The sequence below is a fragment of the Grammomys surdaster genome, unplaced genomic scaffold (assembly GCF_004785775.1).
Source record: "Grammomys surdaster isolate TR1022 unplaced genomic scaffold, NIH_TR_1.0 752, whole genome shotgun sequence".
NCBI classification, from domain to species: domain Eukaryota; kingdom Metazoa; phylum Chordata; class Mammalia; order Rodentia; family Muridae; genus Grammomys; species Grammomys surdaster.
This window is the reverse complement of record NW_021605171.1, coordinates 984,385-1,003,584: the sequence shown is the minus strand read 5'-3', so window position 1 is coordinate 1,003,584 and position 19,200 is coordinate 984,385. Positions and strand designations below refer to the sequence as shown.

Genomic DNA, 19,200 nt, shown 5'->3' with positions numbered 1-19,200 from the left:
AGTGATGAAGCCTTACCGTTAATTGGAGGTAGCCAATGAAACCATGATTATGAGTTTGGAGTTTGCCCAGATGGTTCCTTGTCTTGCTTTGGGGATTACAGCTGAATTATTGAATGAATAGCAGAAGAGACTTTGAACTTTGGACTTTTAACATTGTTGAAGTGCTATAGATTATGGGGACTTTGGAAGTTGGACTAACTATATTTTTTTATTATACTATGGCTAGATATGGCTCCCATATACTCAGGTGTTTTGAACAAACCTATAGAGGCCAGAGAGTAGAATGTGGTGGTTTGAATATGCCTGGCCCAGGGAGTGGCACTATTAGGAGCTGTGGCCTTGTTGGAAGAAATGTGTCACTGTAGGGATGTGCAATGAGGCCCTCCTTTTAACCATGTGGAAGCCAGTCTGCTCCTGGCTTCCTTTGAATGAAGATGTAGAACTCTCAGCTTCAGCTTGCCTGGATGTTGCCTGTCTGCTATGATGATAATGGACTGCACCTCTGAACCTATAAGCTAGCTCCAATTAAATGCTGTCCTTATAAGAGTTGCCTTGGTCATGGTGTCTTTTCACAGCAATGGAAACCCGAAGATACTAGGTATTCTCACTCCATCTATTGGAAGACCTCTACAACCATCACACTTATAAAGAAAAATTACACGGCTCTGGAACATTGCTTATGGATTTCCTGCTTTCAACACGTTAACAACCAATTATGCTAAGACATTTTTTCCCAGAACATGTGTTAATCCTTGACTTTGCACCTTATCAAATACAAAAGTCAGATTGTAACAATATGTATGAATCAGCTACCAATGCAGGACACATTGACATACATAATATATAATTTGAAGCTAAATTCTCTTGTAATAGGAGTAGAGTATGTGTAGTATGGACCCTGGACTCAATTCTAATCACCACAAAGAAAGAAAGGAAAGCAAAAAAGAAAGCATAAAAAGGGGAGGGTGGTAAGGTAAGGAAAGAAGGAAATTAGTGTACATCTAGGTTCACTGAAGAATTTTTTTTTGAAACTTTACCAATGATTTATTCATTGACTGCCTACTTAGAGGTATCCTTAGCTCTCTGCTTTTTACTATATTATCTGAATTATTAGTGACGCACTTAAAGAGTTCCTGATCCATTATATGATTTGGATTCTTCCATCTCTCATGAGCAAATATATATTCTTAACCAAAACAAATAACTTTATGCACTACACTTTTCCATCTTTATGTATTTACAGTGACTCTCTTTTCAAGTCATAGCATCTAGCTATAGCAAAACTAGGTAATCAGATACTCATAAACATAAGCATATCATTATCCAAGTTGTTAAAAGAATGTTCTAAAAGTAGAGTTGTCACAGCCTAATGCTTCTTTTCACATATCTAGTACTCACTGTACTTGCAGTCAAAGGCACGACGGAGAGGCTGGGACAAAGGGGTTGTCCACAGGGCCTCATCTTGAACATTTTACATTTCTGAACATCAATCACTCCTTGAGATATAAACAAGCAACTGTCTTTCTTAATTTACTGGTTAATTTTTATGAGGAAAAAAGGATAGGAAGAATTTAATAAACTACAAAAGATCAGACAATAGTGTGACTTATCCTAATACTTTGTTTTCACACTGTTCCGCAGTCAGTCACATTTTGTTTGTAAGCACAGTACAGTGAGAAAAACAGCTGGAATGAGGCTGAGGTCATGTCATGGCACCCAGCATCAAGGAATGCCGTGAGGATGGATGCCTACCTTGACTGCATTAAGATGCCTCACTTCAATGAAGATTTTGGTGGAGTTTAACCATCCTTCACCTCTAAAATAGAAGGTACCTGAGACTCTGATCTAACTTCTAGGTCTGAGTTTTGACTGAGTAAATGTAATACAAATGACAATTGACATTATCAACAGTTACAGGCTGTTCATCTATTAAACAGTACTGCCGCCAAACACCACGATGCAAGTTTTCACATGCTGCCATGATGATCAATTCCAGACCTCTACCAAGTGAGAATGAATTTGAAGAGTCATGCTAATTTAATTATTTTCTTCTTTACTGAGTCTAGCAACAAGGTCACCAGCTGGCATCCTTTTGAGTTAGCTTTTAAAATAGCTTTTAATAATTGAAAGAGATTCTGTCATCATTTTCACAGGGACAAATTTATTGATGGTTTCAGCTCCCATCATTTGCACATTGTATCCCTACCACAGAGCAGTGAATCGCCTGCACAGTCTGATCTGATAGATGAAGGAACATTGGCCACCTTGGGCCACCTTTCAAAAACAAAAAGTGCACAAATAGGTTTATATTTCCCCTTTTACACATGGAAATAATACAAATTTTTATAGAAGAAGCTAGAAAGGAACATTTGCTAAATATATTTGCACTTTCACATCTTGAAAAGCTTGGATTTCTATATCATTTTTTGTATATGATGTTGTATTATTTTTTTCCTGCTCTATTAGGATATAGTTTTAATTAGTCAGTTTCCATAGTTATGTTCCGTTATACAATGTTATAAAAATAGGAAATGGTGATTAACAACAATAATGGTGAAACATTCATTTCCCATGTCACTCATTGAAGTATTGGAAGCACTGGACACCTATGGCTGAAGGTGGGCTTTGGAATTCACATCTACTCTTCTCTTCTGGCTAAGTCTTTGAACCTCTTTGGATCTGAGTGCAAATGGGAAAACAAGTTTACATGATGGGCTTCTTTCACTTAAGCCTATGAAGTGATGAAATATGAAAGATGAGCCACACAAATGTGTAATACAGTCACTGTCCTCGGAGCATTAATATTAAACATGTTATAAGGTATGAGATAGATAAGATGCCATAGATAGAGAGATCTGATGCAGAAAGGCTTAGCTCTTACGTTAGGTATCTAGACATGCTATGAAAAATATTACAAGACATTTAGTTTTCAATGTTCTGGAGATTTACAGCCTAAGGTCATGATTCAGTCAAGTTGACACAAGGAGAAGACTCTCTTGCAGGCTTGCAAGTGGTAACCTTCTCACTGTGTTCTCTTAGGCTCTCTTCTTTGTGTATATGTTGAGAGAATGTTGTGATTCTTCCTCTGCTCACAATGATGACAGCAATACCAAGTTTCCTTCAGTTACTTCTCTAAAGGCTCTCCCTGCAAATTACACAAGGAGGGCTCTGAGTTTCAGTGTATGAATGTCCTCAAGACACAGACAGTCCATAAGAATTCTCTTTCATATTTTCACACACAACTGAACAAAGCAGACCGAGTCACTCATCATTTTCACACACAAAAAAAATGCTATATGTTCTTCATAAATATTGTAAGGACCAAGTCAAATAAAAGATGATAATATGCAATGCTAACTGTGAAATGCTAAGGAAAATATTCAAGGCTCTAGGAAAATTGTCGAATAGGATTACTATAACCAATTAATGTGTTTATAAAAGCTATTTAGTGTCAAAATATTAAGTGCATTCAAAAAGTCTTATCAAAACCCACAGACAAAAATGGTAAATCAGGAGTACCAGTCATGACAAGATAGTCCTCATCACAAAGATCTAGAGGCTCACATTCTGCCTTTGATTTACTTCTTAAGTGAACTCAAGCAGGTTTTAAACAGTTTTTAATGTGTAGTTTTTCTCACCTTTAAAGTGAAAACATTACTGTTTCTTCTGTAAAAGCATCAATATTCTATTTAAGCAGGAAAATAGGGACTTAAGAAACATTACTTATTGTCGATTGACCTTGTTAGAGTTTCTATTTCTGTGACGAGACACTATAACCATGCCAACTCTTGTTAAGAAAACATTTAATTGGGGCTGGTTTACAATTCAAGGTTAGTCCATTATTTTCATGGCAGGAAGCATAGCAACACGTAGACAGACATGGTGCTGCATGGGTAGCTGGGAGTTCTCCATCAGCAGGCAATAGGAAGAGATTGATTCACATTGACCACACTTGAGCATCTGAAACCACAGCTATTAATAGAACCATAAAGGATATGTGGAAAACAAGTTACATCAGCAGAAACAGAAAGTTACCTTTAGGGGAAAAGAATAACAGGAGATAAGGTAGATAGAAAAGAAAGATATATTTGAAAAATGCCACGGGGCAATGCAGCTCCAACTGCACACAAAATTGCTGAAAAACTCAATGGCTTAAAACACTGGGTTCAGGCTAAGGTGGACTGAGTAATAACGAGGCTGTAGCTGTACTGTCAGATGCGAGGCCTTCTAGACTTGATCATTATACTGTGTACTAGACTCTGTTTTCCTCTCATCACACTCGCCCTACAAGAGATGGGACTGCCCTTTAGTCTGGCAGCCCATTCCTTCCAGAACAGAGGTCAAAGAAATAGCAAAGTGAAGCGACAAGTCTTTTTCTAACCTAGCCTCTGAATCTCACACGCTCTTTCTTGCTATGCCCTATGTAGGGATCCTTTTAAACTCAGTACACATAGAAATGACCTCTGAAGTTTAAGGAATTTCAGATAGTAGTTGAAAATAGTCTAAAACCAAAACAGGAAACCAGTTGCAACTGTATTAATGTCCGTTGTCTTGAAATGATACACTCAAGGGGTCTGAATTAGGTTCATTTGCTCTGTTAATTAAAGAATTAAAGGACAGGAAAAATATAAAAGCACAACAGGTAGCAGCAGAAAAATCTCAAACATGGCAGACAGAATCAGCAGTTGAAGACGGGTGTTTATTTGAAGTGAGGAAATGTTGCACATGCAGCAGACACACAGAGAAAAGGAGAGGGAGGGTATGAGGCTTTTACGAGTCTTTTAAGAGTCTTCCTCCCTACTATATGGCTGGTCAGTTTGAAGACAGGATGGTTGATTGATCCCAACTGTTGTATGGCATGTCAGGATCCAGCCTTGAACATGTTAAGCCAGTCCATCCGCAGGGGCCTACTGGTGGGAGAAAAAGATTCCAGGCTTTTGTCTCAAGTCAGTTGAGAGAGAAACTAACTGTCTTGGAAATTCGCCACCTTTATTACCTAGCCATGGTCCCTCTCCCTTTCTGTTTGCCTACCAGGGGATAGGCAACCTGGTCTCTCAAATGCAAAAGCTAAGACTGTTAACTGAGCCGACCAACAGAGATCTGCCGATTTGATACAATCCACCTACTTGACGTTTCCAACAATGTATTGGAAAATGCCTCAAATTGCAACTTTATTTTGCTTTGTAAACCTGAAAACCAGTAGACACAGGAAATAACTCAGCTAAATCTGGGGTCAGAATGACCATTTCTGGAATTAATTACATAGCAATAGTGTCTGAAAACCTAAAGTCGCTGAAAACCATGGAAAAGGTGACTTAAGAGAATAGGAAAAAGATTGTGTGTGCTGTTTAGAACGAACCAATAAAATGGAATCGATCAGAAAAGACATCAAGAAAACAGAGAAGGAAGGGCTCTCGGCAGTAGTTATGTAGAAACCAAAGAGAATGGGGCCATTGTCCCCATGCAACCTGACACATCTTCTGTAATAATACTCTTAATCCCACAGACACAAGGAGAAAGACCACCAACCCAAATTATGGCCAAAGCAAAGCAAGCTTTATTGATATACATTAGGACAGCCTGGGCGTTGCCTGACACTTCCTAATGTAGGGTTCAGGAAATCACCTGTGCGTAGGGGGGAAGAGCTGATACTGAAATCTGGTTCCCTAATTGGTTTTTGATTTGATCAACAAAGAAAGCTGAAGCCATTTGCTGGGCGAAGGGTAAAAGTGGGACTTTCGGGTCCCAGGAGGAAGAGCAGACTCAGGGAGAGAAGAGGCTTTGGCAGCCATGCATTGGAGGAAAGCCGCAGTCATATAAGGCCTTGGGGCAGCTAGGGCTTGTAGTCTCTAGGAGGTTGGCAAAAGCTAGCTGTTAGCTAATAAGATTAGGGCAGGAGATTATTCGCCCAGCAATTGTGTTATCTAGCCAGTTTCAAAATAATAAAGCTGTCTAGTATTTTCCATCCACAGAGTAAAGGAGGGCAGAGAAAGAAGGAAAGCCGAAGGGGAATCGGTGGAGTGCAGACAGCAGCTCCAGGGTTGGGGGTGAGGCCAGCAACAGCCAATCCTGGAGCTAAGCCGGGAGCAAGGGTCCTGGTCCCAGGCAAAGAAGGAAGCATGTTTTTAAAATTACATACAATACGTATAAGCCAATTTCTTAAGCCCTTTTTATAGGATAGTACCATAAGATGAAGGATTTTGTATGTAAGCATGGCTACAGAAGGTAGAGCAGGCAGTTGATGAAAGTGGATCATGAACAATGGGTAGAGAACATTTCAGAGAACGGGGGGATGGGGCTGGGATAGGTCAGAAATCAGGAAACCGAAGATTTCTCAGTGCAATAATTTTTGTTTGGGGGTGGTAGGTTGGTTGGTTGGTTGGTTGGTTGGTTGGTTGGTTGGTTGGTTGATAAGAGAATCAGAAAATTGTTCAGAGCTCTGTCCCAAGCAATTAAAATACTCTCAAAGGGTGCTTAAGCAGAGATATATCTGAATTACTCAGAAACAGAGCACTAATGACAAAATCCCAGTGCAAAGCATTATGTGAGATAAAGACATGCAGTTATGAAAAAAATGAATTGTCAAAAACAGTCTATTTGTGGGGAAAACATAACACAAATGAAGAATGCTTCTGCAGCTGCATCAGTCAGAATGCTCTCGTGAGGATCACTTCAAATATGCAGTGCTGGGTAAAGATTGTCTGTACAAATACAGTGTTCCCTTTCTGTTTCTTTGGCAGTAAATTCAAATTCGCAGGCACAAGTCACACCTCCATGGAAGATAAGCTGACCAGTGTATCCATACAGAACTATAATTATTTTGAACCATCTATAGCCCCTTTATCACTCATTTATTGTCCACCTTCTACAGCAGACCTGTAACATTCTTTGAACAATTTTGTTTAGAGTATATTCTTTTTTAAAGTCGCTGCCTTATGTAGGTCCAGAGATCTAAAATTCAACTGTGAAGCCATCTCTCCAGTCCCTGGAATACATTCTTAACAGGGCACTAACTTCCACAACTCAAAGGCTAAGAGCATTATCAGATAACATCTGTGAATGCCAGTCCATCTTCTCCTTTTGTGAATAAGTATTGACATGTAACAAGTTTTGCTGTGATCTTTTTAGGACAGAAAAGCCAAAGGTGTGAGCATAGCAGTCATTTAACCTAGAAGATAGGATAGACACCCAGTATTCTAAGAGATTCTAAGAGTATTTTTAACATCAGTCTGGCTGTAATAAAGATCTTAAGATTCCCTTTTGTTTATTTGTTTGCTTTTAAGGTATCCCTAAAATCCTTAAAATTTTGTATTTATATACACACTCATTTACCAATGAAACACATTTAAAAACACAGACATAAGTTATTCTCATCTAAATCAGGAAAATTTTCCAATAGCAGGAAAAAAATGTATACTAGAGTAGGAGCTGCACCTCTCCTTTTTTATTTTTAATCTTTTTAAAAAGCTTTTTATTTTTTTATTTATTTTTTGTTTTATGTATTCACCATTGCTTTCTTCAGACACATCAGCTGAGTGCATCATACCCCATTGCAGATGGTTGTGAACCACCATGTGGTTGCTGGGAATTGAACTCAGGACCTCGAGAAGAGCAGTCAGTGCTCTTAAGCGCTGAGCCATCTCTAGCCCAGAGCATCACTTCTTAATTTACATTTTGTCCAGAATTATGTGATTATGAATATCTTCTTTTTGAGAGAAGATTTTAAAATTAAAATTCTTGTCAATTATGCAAAGAAAGACTAAGGACCGTTAGCTATTTTCATTATTTTAATTTTAGTTTTACTAAGAACAAAATAAAGTTGGGACAAGTTAAAAACTTTACATGAGCATTTATTTGTAAGTCCATTTGGTACTAAGTACATGATATAAAAAATATGATTATATATATATATATATATACTCATATAAGATATATGTTAGTTAATAAGCCAAGATTTTGAGCATTGCTGTTGGGAATATATTTTTATAATCATCATTTCAAAAAGGGAAACTTTAAAGTAAACATATTGTTAGGTTGTGCAAAAGCAAAAGCAGACACATGTAGAACAATGAATTATTGAAGGAGATGAATATTTTATCTCAGAGGAAAATGGTCCTAGATACAGTGAATGAAAAAAATGAAATGAACATGAGTAATCAACAATATGGAGAAGATATTTATTGTAAATACAAGGAAGAAAGCAGACAGAGGTAAGAGTCCAGGATGAACATGGCTGCCAGACTAAACTGGACTATGAGAAGAAGGAGAGACAGAGCAAGAGAGGAGCCAGCAACCAAGAGAGGTGGTCAGGGTCAAGAGACCAAGAGACCTGCATAGTCAAAACGGCCGAGTTATATAGGGATCAGGCTTGGGGAAGAGAAGTGGAAGCCCAGACCTTGGGAGGAAGATGGTTAGCAGAGGGGCCAGGATGGGAAGTGCTGAGTAAGCTTGTCCTGAGTTTGAGACCTAATTTGAGGTAGAAATACTAGGCTTTAAGACCAATAGCAGCTACTCACTGACAGCAGCTTCTCTAGGACTTGGCAGTTTAGCCCTGTGCCTCTGTTGGAATCTGTGAAATTCAAAGTGTTCATTCCCTTTGTTAGTATGCAGACTGGAGGCCGGTAGCTTGGAAAAATTTAGGTCCTCCTTAGAAGCCAGTATAAGTATTATGTAAAAGCTATCAAAATTAAAGGAAAATATTAAAATTATAGAAAACATCTTAGAGGTTTGATAACTTCTCCAACTCTAATATAAAAAGGGTTTGGTAATCCCTGGAGGACTCAGTGGAACTGCGAGGTTTTATAGGTGCTACCATTTTGGTTTATGCCATGTGGTGACATTAACCAAGATGATAATAAAGTCACCTCGCATTTACCTTCTTTGTAATATTATTAGCAAAGATGACAGCTGAGTCACATAGTTACTTCCATCTTGCCGAGGTCCCCTATCCAACATGGTAGTGAACCAAGTGGTTGTTCTCCTCGAGGTGAGCTGACACCAAGAAAAAATGAGCCCATCATCAATCAGGGCCTTCCAAGCCCCTATGGAATCCACCATTTCCTAGATCCAATGTGGCTTGTTACCATCTTTTTCTTTTAAAAAGACACTAGTTAGGCAGGTTAGTACTGGGGCTGGCTTACAGTTTCAGAGGTTTACTCCATTATCATCATGGCAGAGTAACAAGGCAGAGTGCAAGCAAGCATAATGCTGGAGACGGAGCTCCACGTCTGAATCTTAAGGCAGCAGAAGGAGAATATGCCACACTGAATGTAGCTTGAGAATATATGAGCCCTCAAAGCCTGCCTACACAGTGCTGCACTTCCTCCAACAAGGTCACACCTACTCCAGCAAAGCCATACCTCCTAATAGTGCCACTATCTATGGGCCAAGCATTCAAACATACGAGTCTGTAGAGACCTTATCTATCCAAATCACCATACGACCTGAGGCTTTTAGATCAATAACCCTTCAATGTGGCCTGTGGTAACTTGGATGAAAATGCCCCTCTCATAGGCTTATAGGAAGTGGGTGGTATTATCAGGAGGTGTGGCCTTGTTGGAAGAACTATGTCACTCTCTCTTCTTGCTTCCTTCAAATCTGGATCTAAAACTCTCAGCTACCTCCTTGACACCATGTCTGCCCACATGCTGCTATGCTTTCTTCCGTGATGATAACAACCCTCTGAATTGTAAGTCGGTCCCAATTAAATATTTTCCTTTATAAGAATTGCCTTGGTCATGGTTTCTTTTCACAGCAACAGAAACCCTAAGATATGGCTCATGAATTTCATTCTTTTATTTTGACAGATAAGAAACCAAAAGCCTCTGGCTTTGGGTGGCCTTTGGTGGTCATTTAGTTTCTAGGAACCTAGACTTTCAGCTAAAATTTCCCAATATTCATCAGATGAAGGGAAGAAATTAGATTTCCTTCTCCCCACAACCATTCATCCATTTTTGCCAAACTGTATATAGATCTGTTTTCCAGATATCTGTTTCGTAATTTCTTAGTAATACAAGGAAATTGGGGTGATATTCTTATTCACATAAGTGCTGGAAACAGCATGGCCTTGCAAAACCCTCTTAGCATACATTTGTTTTTAAAATAACTTCTGCTCTAAAATTTGATTTTCAATAGCTAAAGAGCTCTTTATTACATAATTTGTATTCTTGGGGCGGGGGAGGAGTTGTACAAACTTTTTTGATTCAGATGTGCTTGGGGTCAAACTAAAGCCTTGGGCAAAGTAAGAAAGTGCTCTACCACTGAGTAACCTCCTCAGTCCTCTTTGAGGGAGAAAAGGGGAGCAGTAAAGCAAGAGAAGGAGAGAAGCAGTCTCATGCCCTAAAGAAGCTGCCATCAAATGGCCTTGGGATGCCTTCACAGCAGCCTGGGAGTGTCTGTCTGAACTCTAGGCCAGTTCAATCGCTTCATTTAAAACATAATAAAACTATGGCGAATGGAACTTAGTGACCCTGCTTCACAGTTTTCCAAAGCAGAAAAAAAAGAGAGAGAGAGAGAGAGAATCGAGGGCTTTGACAAGTGAGTCCAAACTTTTATGGGTTTTCTTTCCCCAGACTTCAGACAGCAGCATTGTCAGGAAGCAGCAGTATTCCTAAATGGGTGTCTGGGCATTGACATGCAAATACGGGCCACAAACATCCCATTTGGCCTCAGAATTCCTATGTCTACCAATGTCACACAGATTTGAATCTGAGAAGTTTATTCAGGACCATAAACATGTGTTTCACCCTGTGAACAAATTCTCTTCTCTCAGAGTTCACGGCAACGAAGAACATGGAGGACGACAAAGCTGCCCTGTTTGATGTGCTGTGCCTCACACCAGAGAGCCTTTTGAATGGGCCAAACTTGTATTCACTGCCTGAGATTTCAGTGTGAATGTAGCAAACTCTAGACAATAAGGGGCTATTGTGGATGCTGTTGCTTTTTTTTTTTTTTTGAAGGTAGCTTCTCTATAATGAAGTAATTTATTTAGTTTTAAAAAATAAAAAAAAAAGGTAAAAAGAAATTCATTCTACCACCACATAGCTAGTAAAGCCACACTAGCATTCATGGATACTGACAGGATAGGCAAACTTTTTATATAATAATCTTTCAATAATCTTCCCAGTATCTGTTGCTATAATTTAAGGGGGGAGCAAAGAAAAACTTAGAGTTAGAAAAAATGAAAATTAATTTTGAAAATAGTCTGTGGAAGCATCACAGCCTGCATCTGTGTGGGTTCTATAACATTTCAATGCTTGGTGCTGCTTCTCCCTGCTTTCCACTGCCAACCCCAAACTGAAGCTTAAGGTAACTCCTGCCATGCAGCAGACTCCAGCAATAAAATCCCATCAAACAGGCAGAGTGCAGGGAAATTCTCTTTTTCTATTGGTTCCTTCCTGACTCTTAAAAGCGCCCCTTCATAACAAAGTAAAATGAAAAAAAAACGGAAAAATTAATTACTCCAAAGAAACATGAAAACTTACCTGCTCATGTGGTTGACTTCAAGAAAGCATCTAAGATCAGAATCACGGCAGTGCTTCCTTCAAAGGCCTCACCAGTTGGTAACTCTACAGACTGAAATAGTAAATAGAACTGAAATCTTTTGCTACATGTGTGTTTGCACTGGTGGCGATGTGTTCTCGGTCAGAGACTATGGTCCCATTCCTCTGTTATGGCTTTACTCAGTGAAGACACCACACAAAAGCGGAAGTGGATGAGCCGGTGAGTCAGACTGAGTGAGGGCACAGAGAAAGCTCTGGAGTTCGGGTACTCCACAACTAAGTGACTTTTGGGAAATTACAGTTCTATGACTTTTTAAAAACGCAATTGTTTAATCAAATAAAATCTTAGTACGTTTTTTGTCTTTGTGCGCCTATATTTTTATTGTTGTGTAATTATTATGTCATTCATTGTCCTTGAAATTTTTCTCTATATAAATGTCCTCTCAGAGTACTTTAAAACTTTTTAAGTAGAGATGTGGATTTCTCTAATCATTAACTTCTATCTGGTTAAGGAAAATGAGAATAGTTGTAATATGTTTATATAATATGATCATACTTTTAAAATACATTAGGAAATACTGGTCTATTTTACAAACATTGTATTTTAACCAGCTGGTAATAATCACTGAGCCTAGAAAAAGGTGAAGACAAACAGTGATTGTGTCAAAGAAGTTGCAAACAGTACACACAAAATATCCCAGTTTCCTGTAAAAAGAGGAAGAAATAAAGAGTAATTGTTTAAATCAAGTAGTTCTGGCTATAAGGAAAGAGACAGATGAGAACCTTATGTCTAGGCTAGCCTGGGCTACATGGTGAGTCCTTGTATAAAAAAAAAAAAAACAAGAAACAGTCAAGGAAAATGAGAAACTTCCAGCGTGAGGACGTGTTGGTCTCAGATTTCAGAAGAGATGAGAAAACTATGGCTCTCTGCATTGAGTAGATCCTAACAATATTCACAAAAAGAGACAAGGCTTCCAGTAAGGGTATCTTTTCAAACAATGTTTGTCTGATTGGTTGGTTGGCTTGGTTTGTTTTGTAGAATCTTAGGTAGAGATTCTAGGCTTTCTTCTCATATCTCCAGTCCTGTGTCAGATCTGTAAACAGCTAGAAAGTACAACTAGAAAAGGAAAAAATAATGTGATTCTTTAAAATACTTAAAAAATAAATTTTGCAAGGAAAATGTAACTAAAAAGATCCTGGAGACTTTTCCTCTGAACTATAATCTCCAAGTTTGTATTTATTTCTCTCTTCAATCTAGTCTTCCACAATTTTTTTAGGTTGACTTTAAGAAATTTGGATCAAGATATTTGACGAATATTTAATTTCCACTAATTTGTATATATGTGATTATTCGTATAGTAGTCCCTTGGATTTTTATGACATCTGCTTTGTTTTAAACAGTAAAGACCTGTATCTTATGTATTTTTTGGTTTTCCTCAAACTGAGTTTTACTTGAGACCCTAGCGCCATCTACTGAAACAAAATAAAACTACAGCCTTCTTAACCATTGTTTAATAAGCACAGCTTCCAAAGCAGCTTAGCTCTTGTCCTTATCATTTTTCTTTGTTATAAAATAGTTATTGTTCTTCCCATGTATCCAGGAAAATAGTCTCAACTCTCTGTTTCAACTGAATAATCCAAAATTCATAATCATAAGCCTTTGGCAAGCATTTGCTGGTAGAAACACAGTTTCCAAGTGCACCAAACAGAATTTGTTCTATTCGAAGAACACAAAGGTGAATTGAAAGTTCTGTTTCCATACACTGTGGCTTAGAAAAAGCACATCTCAGTGGTACTGTGCCTATCTGGTATGCACAAGGTACAGAGTTCCATCCCCAGTGTAGAAAAATAAGCTTATTAGATTGAAAAAGTAATAATACTTTTTGCATTCATACATTTCTAAATGTTTATTCTGAGGACAGCATTGTGAAAGCTATTTTTGAGAGGTTTAGACATCTGGCTATCTTCTTAACTGAGAAAAAATGAGGCAAAATTCCTGATAATGTGTTCAGATAATTTCACTACTTAGGATCAGAGCTGCAGTCAGCACACATACCAACTGAAGCTCTTTCCATGAGCTCTGTGTGATTACTGTCACTTCCTCTTGATTATTTATAGATAGCATAGTATAGTAACAATATCTTTGAAGTGCTGGTGTGTAATGGAGTGGCAATGTTTAAATTGTAATATACAACATAAAAATCACCTTCATATCTCCTCACATTCTGAATTGCCTGCTTATTTCACTGTTGTTAGCTCAATGTATGTCTTTTACCAGAATCCAATAGAACACCTGACATGTACACAATACACAGTAATTGATTATTTAATTAAGTTTAAACTTTTCTGTGTACTTCTTACCCATTAAATTTAATATCTGTTCTCCTTACCCATTAAACTTAATATAAAACCAAAAATGTTACAGGAAGATTGATGTATGTGTATAGATAAAATTTAATGGATTATTAAAATGATTGTGTTGGCCAGGATATAGCTGAGTTTGTAGATTCTTTGCCAAACATAAACAACCCTGGGTTGTATCCCCAATACCACATAGACAGAGTGTGGTAGTGCAGGCCTGTAATCCCACAATTTGGAAGATGGGGCAGGAAGATTAGAAGTTTAATGTTATGTTCATTTATACATCAATTTTAAAACTAGCCTGAGATTACTGAAATTAAGTTTGGGATTAGCTCTAATTTTATAAAGTACCTGTTGAAATCCTAATGGATAATTATAAATTGCAATTACATAGTAAAATGATTATCAAACAATTGACATCACCTGAAAGTTAATCATGATCAAATATATTTCTTTTATTTTCCCCGCTTAAAATAAACAAATACTAATTTGGATTTGGAAAAAAAAACATTGAAAATTAGTGATATAGGGAATTATCCAAGATAGAGGAAACTATATTGTTCTGGCTACAAAAGTGATTGTTGTAATTATAAACCCTGTATTGTGTCACTTAACAGTCTGAAAGGTAAATGCCATTGTTTATTTTATTTTATAAGGCACATTGAAGCACAAGAAAGTTAACAGCTGGCTTGCTATGTGAAGGCTTCCTAAAGTGAGCCTCAAAGCCCTGCCTGACGACGGTCTCTGCTGGGGTATTTGCTTACCCAGAACATGTCTCACAAGTCTATAATGGAGTTCTCTAAAAAGCTGTGTCGTGTATGATTCACATCAGAGTAAATACAGAAATAGACAGAAGGATCCGACTACATTCCATCCAGCAAAGCATTTGAGATTTTGCAAAAACATTGGGACAGTGCCACTTTACCACTGTTCTTCCAATATGGCTATTTCTCATTGATGTTGACATTTGGCAGTCAATGAACTTATCATAATGTAAGTAAATCGATGACTTACAATCAATCAATAAAATAAAATGATGTATATGAATTAATAGCTCCATTGTAATTACTAATAGAGTAAACATAAGGATAGCCCACTTAAAACTGAAGCTTGAGGGAGTTCCTTCTATAGCTTCCTGTAGCAGAAAGCAGTCTTGAAATCAATATATGTGAAATCCTCTGCACATGAGAGATGCAGAGCTGCCCCGAGATATGGGTTTTTCACACCAGTTTAGAATTCTTAAAATTCTCTCAAAGCAAACATGTGCCTGAACAAAACTAAAAGGACTGCATGTCAGGATCTAGGGAATACTTATTCAATACTGAACATCTGCAGTATTAAACTACAATTTCATAAACACATCTTTAGACTGAAGCACAGGACATGTAAAAGTTGGTAAGAGTCAAAAAAAAAATTGAAGTCATCTTGCTGGGCTATGTAAGAAAATCCAAGAGTTTTTGTTTTGTTTTCGTCTTTTTTTTAAAGATATATTAATGTCATGTGTATGATTGCTCTGTATGGATACATGTATGTGTATCATGTGTGTACATGAAGCCCATGGAGGCTGGAAGACGGTGTCCAGATCTGTAACTGAACTTCAGGATCCTTGTGAGTCCTTTACAGAGCTACAAGCATTCTTAATCACTTAGCCATCCTAGATTCTAAGGATCATGTCTGCGAGTCAGGATTCTCGATCCAGAGACAATGGCCCTGATGGGATGGAGCCGGAAGGCGTCATCGAGAGTGACTGGAATGAGACTGTGGATAGCTTCGATGACATGAATCTCTCAGAATCCCTCCTCCGTGGTATTTATGCCTATGGTTTTGAGAAGCCCTCTGCCATCCAGCAGCGAGCTATTCTTCCTTGTATCAAGGGTTATGATGTGATTGCTCAAGCCCAGTCTGGGACTGGGAAGACAGCTACATTTGCCATATCAAATTATGAATTAGAAGATTGAATTAGATCTAAAGGCCACTCAGGCTTTGGTTCTGGCACCCACTCGTGAATTGGCTCAACAGATACAAAAGGCATTAGGAGACTACATGGGTGCGTCTTGTCATGCCTGTACTGGGGGCACCAACGTGCGTGTTGAGGTGCAGAAGCTGCAAGTGGAAGCTCCCCATATCATCGTGGGCACCCCTGACCGGGTGTTTGATATGCTTAACCAGAGATACCTGTCCCCTAAATACATCAAGATGTTCGTACTGGATGAAGCAGATGAGATGTTAAGCCGTGGGTTTAAGGATCAGATCTATGATATATTCCAAAAGCTCAACAGTAACACACAGGTAGTTTTGTTGTCTGCTACGATGCCTTCTGATGTCCTTGAGGTGACCAAGAAGTTCATGAGAGACCCTATTCGGATTCTTGTCAAGAAGGAAGAGTTGACCCTGGAGGGTATCCGCCAATTCTACATCAATGTGGAACAAGAGGAGTGGAAGCTTGACACATTGTGTGACTTGTATGAAACACTGACCATCACCCAGGCAGTAACCTTTATCAATACCAGAAGGAAGGTGGACTGGCTCACTGAGAAGATGCATGCCCGGGATTTCATTGTTTCCGCCATGCATGGAGATATGGACCAAAAGGAACGAGATATAATCATGAGGGAGTTCCGATCTGGCTCTAGCAGAGTATTAATTACCACTGACCTGTTGGCCAGAGGCATTGATGTGCAGCAGGTCTCCTTAGTCATCAATTACGACCTTCCCACCAAGAGGGAAAACTACATCCACAGAATCGGTCGAGGTAGTCGATTTGGCCGGAAAGGTATGGCTATTAACATGGTGACCGAAGAAGACAAGAGGACTCTTCGAGACATTGAGACTTTCTACAACACCTCCATTGAAGAGATGCCCCTCAACGTTGCTGACCTCATTTGAGGGGCTGTGCTGCTGCCTGGCCCTAGCCCGGGGTTCAGCCCTGGGGGTGGGCTAAGGAGCAGCTGGAGGGGGGAGGGAAGGGAGCCAAGGGATGGACATCTTGTTTTTGTTTTGGTGTTTTGTTTTGTTTCAGTTTCTCTCTCTCTCTCTCTCTCTCTCTCTCTCTCTCTCTCTCTCTCTCTCTCTCTCTCTCTCTCTCTCTCTCTGAAAAGGAGGAACCGTGAACATTTTAGACACCCTTTTCTTTGGGGTAGACTCTGCCCCAGGCGCCGTCTCCTTCCCCCTAAACACTAATCCATTTCCCTAACTTAGTCACCTCGTTCCTAAAGGCTTTCCTTACCCAAGCCAAATCTCCAAAAGTGAGTCTCTAGGGGCTAAAACATGGCTGGCCTCATTTGCTGGACCAAATCTACAGGGAAAACCCCTGAATGAGGTTGTCCAGGGAATTGTCCCCAGGTGAGGGGAGCAGGGGAGAGAAAATGGTAGCCATTTTTACATTGTTTTGTATAGTATTTATTGATTCAGGAAACAAACACAAAATTCTGAATAAAATTACTTGGAAACTGCCAAAAAAAAAAATCACTTAGCCATAAATTCAGCCCAAAGAAAGGTTTCAACACCAGGTCACAAAAATTCAATTAGAATTGTGAGTATGAAATGTTTTGGAAGAATAAGCAATATTCATTTGAGATACCAATACTGAGAACAGAGTAAATTAGAGAACAACAGACTTATAAATGAATAAGGCAAAAGTTGTTATATGAAAGTAATGCATAGTGTCTTTAAAATAATTTTAAAAAATAGTGTAAGACCAGGAATTACTTTGCAGTGTCCTAGCTTAAATCGAAAACATAACTTATATATATATAAATACTGGATCATCTTATAGGAAGATGGACTTAAATTTAATCAAAGAATTTGATTATCAAAAAATTGATCCCCACCTACCCCAGCATTGGGCAGAAACACCTTGTTGATGGTGTTGTTCTTATATCAGTCAGGGACAGAGCAGTCCTCTGTTCATCTTAGCTTAATGCCTGGCTTGGCAGCCAAAGCTGTTTTATGCCTGGACACATAAAAATCAAATCCAGGTAGCACAGCACAGAACAAGGAACCCAGACATAGACCTGGGTTGCACCATGCCACAAAGCATGGGCGAGGAAAGACACCCACAGACCTGCCCTCCACCGCAGAGCACAGGTAGCCCATAGACACATGGAGCTCTGCTTACACAGCACAGCAAGGGAGGATGAAAACAGACAGACCTGTGGATCACGAAGCCACCCACAGACCTGTCGTCCTGTGCACAGCACGTGTGGGCCATGGATATCTCCTTGCCACCACAATTGTCACACAGGGGCCCACCAGACGCAGTGCTCATCCTACAGCAGGGGCCACCATTATGCACAAATATGTGGTGGACAGATTGGAGAGAGAAAAAAGTCGAGCAGCTTGAGTATTATGAAAAAAGATGGAACTGGATGACTCAAAGCGGAGAGGCGTAGCCTGCTGTGAGTGGCCAGCCCCACCACCTAGGGCCATGGTGAAGTCAGTCCAAGCCACCACGGAGGGCCATAGCTGGGTCCATGGCTACACAGTAGCAGAGTCAGTGTCAATGTTTATGGCTCCTGTTAACACTAGAAAACATTGAGATGACCTTGGGGAGTGGGGACATGTCCGGGGGATGTGCAGAACTGGCCCCAGCTCTGGAGAGCTGACCCTACCTCTTACTGGCATCAGCACTCTGGAGATCTGGTCCTGCAACTCGCCTGAGCAATACCGTGAAGCTCACCCTGATGATGGCAAAGGCACTGGCAAGCCAGTTCTCAGGGTGTGAGAGCAGGAGAGCTGTTGCAGCCCCTTGCCAGCTGTAGCACTTGGGAAAGTGGGCCTCTCTCCTTGACCAGGCAAGAGTGGAGTGGAGGTGGAGCTGTGGGTGCAGGTGAGCCACTCTGAGGCATGAGAACAGAGAACTGACCCTGCCTCGTGCTCCTAGTGGCATTGGGTGGCCTAGCCAGAACAGTGCTGGAGAGCTCACCCTGGTGGTAGGAAAAGGGAGAGCCAGCACACCGACCAGCTCAGCTACCACCTGGACCCAGATCCAGGGTTCCGAGTTGATCCACCCCAAAATCTGTATCATCTGCAAGTGGTTGGGAAGCGTGAAAGGGCCAGTCCTGCTGATCCAAAGCTGCATGATCTCCATGACACAGGGCAACAACAGGATAACTGTGAGGAGACCTGGCGATGATCCTATAGTGTCACAGAAGCCAGAGACCTGGAACATTTGCAAGTGAAAATATATGGACAGAGAAATACACTGGGACACACTATGACATACTACAGTTTCCACAATGAGATGTTTTTATATGCTTTGTGTGTGTGTGTGTGTGTGTGTGTGTGTGTGTGAGAGAGAGAGAGAGAGAGAGAGAGAGAGAGAGAGAGAGAGAGAGAG

General features: G+C 39.7%; 2 pseudogenes; both read left to right on the top strand.

The window, feature by feature from the left end:
- Positions 1–15,532: 15,532 nt before the first annotated feature.
- LOC114633837 lies at positions 15,533–16,748 on the top strand (annotated as a pseudogene).
- Positions 16,749–17,693: 945 nt separating this feature from the next.
- On the top strand, positions 17,694–17,826 carry LOC114633863 (annotated as a pseudogene).
- Positions 17,827–19,200: the final 1,374 nt, after the last annotated feature.